Here is an 8,253-nt window from a genome sequence, read left to right on the forward strand (position 1 = left end):
AAGGCTTACAATGCTCATTAAATACACCTAGGACAAACAACCAAGACCCAATATAGGTCCACACAACCTCCCATGATCGCTCCATGTCACGATCTCACGTCACATGCATTAAATGCTCCAAGATGATTGATTAAATCCCTAAGAACTCCATTCAGAAAACTAAATTGTTGAGCATCAACAAATACCACTAAGCATGATGAAGCTCCAATAAGCATTGTCAAGTCCCTCACATTTCGAGTAACATAGTATATGTCAAGCAACAATATATGTCGAGCTCCTTCAGTGACCAAGCACATTGACCAACACTACACCCAAGAAATGTCCAATAATGACTGAGCACCAGTCCTTCTACAATTGAATTCTCCAACTCCAAGGTCCAACCTCTTCACCATGTAGGATTGCCACTAGCCTAGGATGCTCCTACATCATTGTTCCCTCTTTTTAAAATTTATTTTCCTGCTCACAAAAATTCAATAAAACCCTAGGAAAATCTTTGCAAACCAATAAAAAAAAAGAAATTAGCATGTAATAATTGTTTTAAATCTAACCTTGCAAACTTTAAGATATGATACTTGACTTATTGTACAAACTAAATATGGTGAGAAGCAAGTGAAAACATGGTGAAGGGTGCTCCCCTTAATACCATAAACACGTAACATAAATAAAGAAGCAACATCAGTTGCAAAAACAAAATATGGGCTTCTTATTATCACCGTAAATGCATAATTACAAAATTCAGAATTACAATATGCTAACCCCCATGGGTGCTTTCATTACAGTAAACTGCAAGACAAAGTTGTGAACTATCACCTAGAGTTGTCCTAGACAATGTTCGGGCATTTCTTAAATAAACAATTTTATGTCGCCCAGGAAGGTTCTAGACACTCAAACTTAATACTTAAGGCCGAAAGACCCTAACAATACATATAAAATCGGCCAAATACACTTTTGACATTTATTTTGGAAGTTATGGTCAGCCCAACTTTGGAATATCATAACTCTCGACTTGTTGCTCGATTGGCTATTATAACCACTTTTTAGAAACCTCATCTCTTGATCTACAGGCTTGGATATGCTCAAACGCCCATCCATCAAGTTTTTGAGCCTCATTCGGGCACTTTTAGGCCTCCAACGATGAGCCTGGAGTTTATATACCAAAATTGCAAACCAAAAATTCGCAATAAATCCATGAATATGCATGATATGGCATTGAGCCTCAACTAGTAGGCTGATATATTCAAGATGAACATCCACATCTGAAATTAAGACATTCTGAGCTTGTGTGACTGACTTACTGGGTAGCAAGCCTCCATAGACAACAACTCTACATTAAGACAACCCTTATTCAATCAACTAAAATGAGATATTTTTGGTTAATGCAAGATTGCTCTTACACCCAGGATGTTCTTGCATCAAAACATTAGTCCCCTGCCTTATATAAGGCGAGGGTTAATAAATATGGACCCCTATGAAATTTACATTATAGTGAAAGTGTTGTCCATCTAAATGAGTGTTTGCAAGTCATGTTGTAGTCAACTTAAATAGAGAAATGTCAAACCCAATTTAAAATGCTTGGTGAAGATGCCTTTCAAGTGATTACTTTAAGGAAAGATTTATGGACCCAATTTAAAATAACCATTGTTTCACCCCTAATCCCATTTTTTTCAATATTTCTTCCCTTAGCGAGGTTTAAATTTGACGAGTCTTTGGTTTTATTATAAAATATATTTGGTTTTAGTTAAATATTTTTATTATAAAATATATTTAAAAGTTTAAAAGATCAGATGGAATTACAACTTTTTTGGAGGAAATAATTAATTCCTCTCATTCAATTTATAGAAGTTTTTCATAGGTCGAGTGCCCTTTCATTTGTTCATTCATTAGATTTATATAACCACAACTTATAATGGTTGTGCCAACCATATAATTAGATTAAGAGAAAAAAATTGTATTATGAATTTTTTTATAATTTTTTTTTTTTTATAGTTTAAAATAAGATGCCTTAATATATGAAGTATACATAGTTCTTAGAAATGGATTAGTTGGTTGAAATGTTGAAAGACATTGACAATCAATACATAATTAAGGAATTCAATTTCATACAGAAGTATCATGAAAATGTTTATTTGAAGGTTGTAATAATCAAGGCAACTGAAATTTTAATAATACAGTAAAGAAAAGCTCTCATCATGTTTTTTTTGGATTAAAGTGAAAACAACTTTTGAGGGGACTAGAAATCCCATACAACAATTAACTAAGATAAAGCATTAAGTTCAAAGTATTAGCAAAATAAATAGGTTTTACAAGCACCTGAAACTTCAAGTATACATCACTACAATATAGAACAAAATCCCCAAATGGGAACACCTTACTACTGTAACAAAGACAGAGATTAGCAATACCGATTAGATATTACAATCAGAACTAGACGATAGACCAAAAAGACCCACATAACCTAAAAGGAAACTGAAACCCCCTCAAACGAGCTCCTTCACTGCTTTAGCCAAGTTCTAACCATTATTAGCCACTTCCTTAATAGATTATTTAACAGTTGTACCCGTACCAGCTTCAATAGCCTTCTTTGTGCACTACCTGGTGCATTTGTTGGGAAGCTCTCATCATGTTAGTTGGAAGTGCGTAGATGGGTTGTCTCCAAAGAAAAAGTGGGAAGAAAGAATGTGTGTCCTTTGTAGCACATACATGGTTGAAAGGAAGTGACACTTCATCAAAGAGTGTGCAACATATGAGGATATCCATAAATAGGTTGAAAATATTTTGAAGTTGGAAAGTCTAAAGGAGCATTTTGAGGAGACAAGGCTTCACAAATGAGCAAGCTTCAAGATCAAGATTCATAACATAAGAGCAAAAATGAATCTGAAAATATGTAATGTTGTGGCTTTTGCTTTTGTAGACTACTTGGTCTTGTGGACATCATCAAAATCCATTGACTGCTACTTCACGTGGAGCATGCTCAAATAGTCATGTGGTCTATAGGTTAGCCAAACCACCGTTCAAATGACGAGTTCAACACTTATAACCACCATAAATTAAAAATATAGAATATAAATTTGATGAAGGATTTTTCATTTGTAAAGTTATTTCTAGGTACTAGATTAAGAAGCACAAGCCTTAGGATTGACCTCTCTAGCTAAAAATATGACGAGTGTGGAGCATCCTAACGTCATTTCTTATAATATTGAAGCCTTGCACTTAGCAAGACTTGCTCTCTAATGAACTCGTTAACAACCTTTCAACTTTACAAATAGACCAAAAGCTCATTCACAAAAAGTAAGATATTTTCTCATAGAATTTGTAATGACTTGTAGTTTCCTCTTAAGTGTTCTTTATAAATTATTTATATATTACTATTCAAAATAAATAAAAAATAGAGCCGAATGTCAAATTCAAAACAAAAACCAACACCCCTATTTCCAATTATGGCTATCTCAGAAATTGAAAGGCGCAACCACTTTTACCAAGAGTTAAAATGAGACCACATTCGCGCCAAATTTTCGAAGCGTCCAACGCTTTTTGACGCCAATATTAGCGTCAATATTTAAAAATCGGCGCCGTGTAAGACAAACCAAACAAAAAGAAGAAGAGCAAAATCATTTTCAACGCCCTCCAGTTGACCGTCTAGAGAATTCGCACGCGTATTACGGGATTCTCCGTTATCTAACAGAACCGCTTGCCGAAACAACAAACACGGCCACAATCCTCCGCCGACGGTAATGCCAAACGATAAGACGCCGACCGTCACTTGACGGGAAAAAAACAAGCGCGCTCAGGAATCCTGCCGTCCGTCAAAAGCGACATAAAACAGCAATGATTCGGTCAGCTGTCAGAGAAATATTTCAGGCACATCATTATTTTATTATTTAAACCCTTTCCCGCCATAAATGTTGTCGCCCGTCAGATCTGAAAAGACAACAAGACGCCCATGTGACTGACAGTCCTAGCCCCATGTGACCACCGGCCGGGGACTTTAAAGCCCCGCCATGTGACCACCAGCCTACGGCCTGTCCCTATCACGCGATAACGGCCATCCTCTAGTAGCTGCGGGGCCCACGGCAGCGGTGGGCCCCAACCTGTCCGCCTGTGCTCGCTTTCTCGGCGGATTTCAAAACTCGTTGCAATATGATTCAATGGACGGTAGTTTGTCAGACGTCTGTCGGTTGACCGTTCGGCAGCCGCCAGAAGCGCCGTCTGAGGGAGGGAATATTCGGAGAATCTCTTGATGGTGACGGGATGGACGGAGAGGATAATGATGGTAACGGCGCTCGCGGTGGTGTTAACGGGGTACGTACGTATGACGGGCGGTGGCGGCGCCAAAATTAACTCCGTCCGTTTTGCGGTCTTTCTTGTTCCACCTAATAGCCGCCCTCGTTTTTTCGTTTTTAGGCTAAATAGTTTATTTTTGGGAGTGAAAATAAATAACTACCTAGGTATTGCTCTTGTTAGTCCCTGGAAATAATAAAAAATTAAGAGCCCAGACGATTTAGGTTTTCACATTGTACAAGATTCTTGCTAATATTTTTTAATTTTAAAAAATTTATTTAAACTATATAGGTTCTTTTTTTATTTAAACTATATAGGTTCTCTTGTAATGTAGAGGAGGGGACAGGGTAATCTCCACATAAAATGCACTAAATACAAAACAAAGTCAATTGTTTTGGTTTTTTTTTTTATCTAGTGATTTTTTTTCAAATTTTTTGTTTTCGATTACAAACTATGTAGATCATGAAGATCAAATGCTGAAATTTTGGAAAAAATTCATGATGTTTTCAATTTCTTTGACAATTGGTCAACTGTAGAGTTTGAAGTTAAATATAAATTATAAGACATCCTAGGTATGGAGGGTTGGATGTAGCAAACAATTAAGAGTACTTTGTACCATAGTTAACATTTTTTTTAATAAGACTATGTAGGTTTTCACAGGGAGTGCCTCCCTAATTTTTATTATTATTTTTATTTTGTTTATTCTACCATTTTTTTTGTGATGGAATATGAAGAAGACAATTTTAACTTTCGTCAATAAATATAGGCCATAGTAGAGATCATGTTGAAAGGGGAAAACTCTAGTGATTTGTGCACATTTTTGCACTTCCTTATTCTTGTATATCATATCTAGAAGCTTTGAAGTGATCAATTGATTGATTGTGGAAAGACAATGAATCTAATTGAGATAACATTTTTAATTTTCTTATGCAAAGTTAATAATGAGCATCCAAATTGACTAAAGTTACTCATTTATTTTCCTATTCAAATTGATGATGGGGGTAGTGGCTATTTAGTCATAAAAACTTTTATTTTCATATCTCTTTACAACTTTAGAGAAAAAAACAAAGAGTTCCCGAGTAATTATTTTTGCGGCTGGGAGATGATGAGTGCACAAATCAACTTAAGCTAATCATCTTTTTCTCGATGCAAGTTAATGATGAGCATCTCCAACGCTTTAGTATGTACTCTTGACTAACTAAATTAAACCATGAGCTAGCATTTAAGATATTATTTGGGCATTCATATTGACTTGATACACTACAATAGTGGAGAATTTAGTACTTTGATTCAAATAATGGATGTACTCTTGGCTAAAACAAATAAACCATGAACTATCATTTGAGATATTATGTGGACATTCAAATTGGCTTAATACACTACAATAATGGGAAATTTAGTACTTTGATTCAAATTGTGGAAGCACTCTTGGCTAAATGAATTGAGTCATGAGCTAGCATTTAAGATATCATTTGGTCATTCAAATTGGCTCGATATACTATAATAATGAGGAATTTAGTACTTTGATTCAAAGAGTATAGCTCAATGGGATAGGTTTTCATTTGATAGAGATTTTTAAATAATAAATGTGTTGGTGAAAGTCATTACGTTTAAAGTGAAATCTTATGTCTAATCTTATGTCTATGAGAGTCAATTTGTTGACTCTTTATTTTAAAAGTGGAATATGTTTAAATAGGATGTATTGATTCTAATTGTACAAATTGTGTTAAGTAAATGTAATAGTAAATTAAAAATAAATAAAAATTGTCTCATTTATTTAGTGGATATAGTTTTAGCTTTATATTTAGGAGAAGAGTTTTAGTCAATGGCATGAATTTTGTTTCAATGAGAATAGTTTAAAGAGTCAATATTGATTAAAATCAATTACGTGCAATATTTTATGTCAATCATTTGTTGACTCTCTAGTTTAAAAATGGAATCTCAGTTAAATAATGTATATTGATTGTAATTGTACAATTTATGTTAAGTAATTTTAATATTAAATTGAAAATGAATAAAACATTGTCTCATTTATTTACTTAACATAGGGTAAAGATTGTATTCATAAAAAGAGTTTGGCTACATTATATGAGTTTTATTTTGATTGGAAGAGTTTAAAGAGTCAATATGTTGGTCAAAGTCAATTCCCTTAAAAGTGGAATCTTGCGAAAATCTAGTTAATTTGTTGACTTTGTACTTTAAAAGTAGAACATCATTTAAATGATAGATATGTTTATTATAATTGTACAATTTAGATTTAAATAATTTTAGTATTAAATTAGAAATAGATAACATTTGTTATATCATTATTATTATTGTTATTTGTTTATATATATATATATATATATATATATATATATATATATATATATATATATATATATATATATATATATATATATATATATATATATATATATCAATTAAACTAAGAAAAATACTATTTTTCTTTATAAATAAATCTACTTATAGTATCAATTTTTGAAAGAGGCATGTGTGTGTATGTTATACACACACATGCCTCTTTCAAAAATTGATACTATAAGTAGATTTATTTATAAAGAAAAATAGTATTTTTCTTAGTTTAATTGAAGTTTTAATGACTTAAGATACATATGTACAAGTATAGATTAAATTTGATTAAATAATGAGCTAGAATTGATAAAACTATAGTTTTGAATTTGCTTCCGATTTTTTTTGGGCAGATTCCAGTCATTTCTCATTGAATATATATTGCTCATTCGGCTATGAAGGGAGGTTTTCTTCACTGCTTCTTTCCTCCTGGAGCCTTTTGAAGTAGCTTAGAATAAAATATAATGGCTTTGTCCATTTTTAACCAAAAAAAAAGAGAGCTAGAATTGATAAAACTTGATTAATTATGTGTAGATATAAAGATACTTCTTTTTTTGGATTGAATTGTAGTCAAAAGCTTCTTGTAACAATTTCCAAAAAAAACATCAAAAGTAATTGAAGAAGATTTCAACAAGAATGAATAATATGATAATGACTATAATTGTATAAGTTTGATAAATTTATGCAAACTGTAAAGGTGTTGCTAAAGTTGTGCACGATTCATTTATTCATAGTGTAGGGGTTACTTTGGGGTTTGTTGGTTTGAACATTAATCTAATACAATATGACCTCGAATTCCTTTGGTATTCTTTGATAATAGATGTAATTTAGAACATAGCAACATTATATATATATATATGTATGTATGTATGTATGTATGTATGTATGTATGTATGTATGTATGTATATGTATATGTATATATATATGTATGTATATATGTATGTATATATATATATATATGTATATATATACATATATATAATGTATATATATATATATGTATATATATACATATATATAATGTATATGTATATATATAAAATTGATGTATATGTATATACATACATATATAATATATATGTATATATATAGATATATATATGTATGTATGTATGTATACATATGTATATATGTATATATGTATACATATACATATATATATATATATGTATATGTATACATAAATACATATATACATATATTTATATATGTATACATACATACATACATATATATATATATATATATATATATATATATATGTATATATATACATATATATGTATGTATATATATACATATATATGTATATATATATATATATATATATATATATGTACATATATATACATACATATATATGTATATATATACATACATATATATGTATATATATACATATATATATATATATATATATATATATATATATACATACATATATGTATACATATATATACATATGTATATATATATACATATATGTATACATATATATACATATATACATATCTGTACACACACACACACACACACATATCTATATGTACAGATATGTATATATATATGTACATATATGTATATATGTATACATATATACATATGTACATATATACATATGT

This window comes from Cupressus sempervirens, chromosome 1 (assembly GCF_028749045.1).
Source record: "Cupressus sempervirens isolate cs-2001-9-10 chromosome 1, ASM2874904v1, whole genome shotgun sequence".
In the NCBI taxonomy this organism is placed as follows: domain Eukaryota; kingdom Viridiplantae; phylum Streptophyta; class Pinopsida; order Cupressales; family Cupressaceae; genus Cupressus; species Cupressus sempervirens.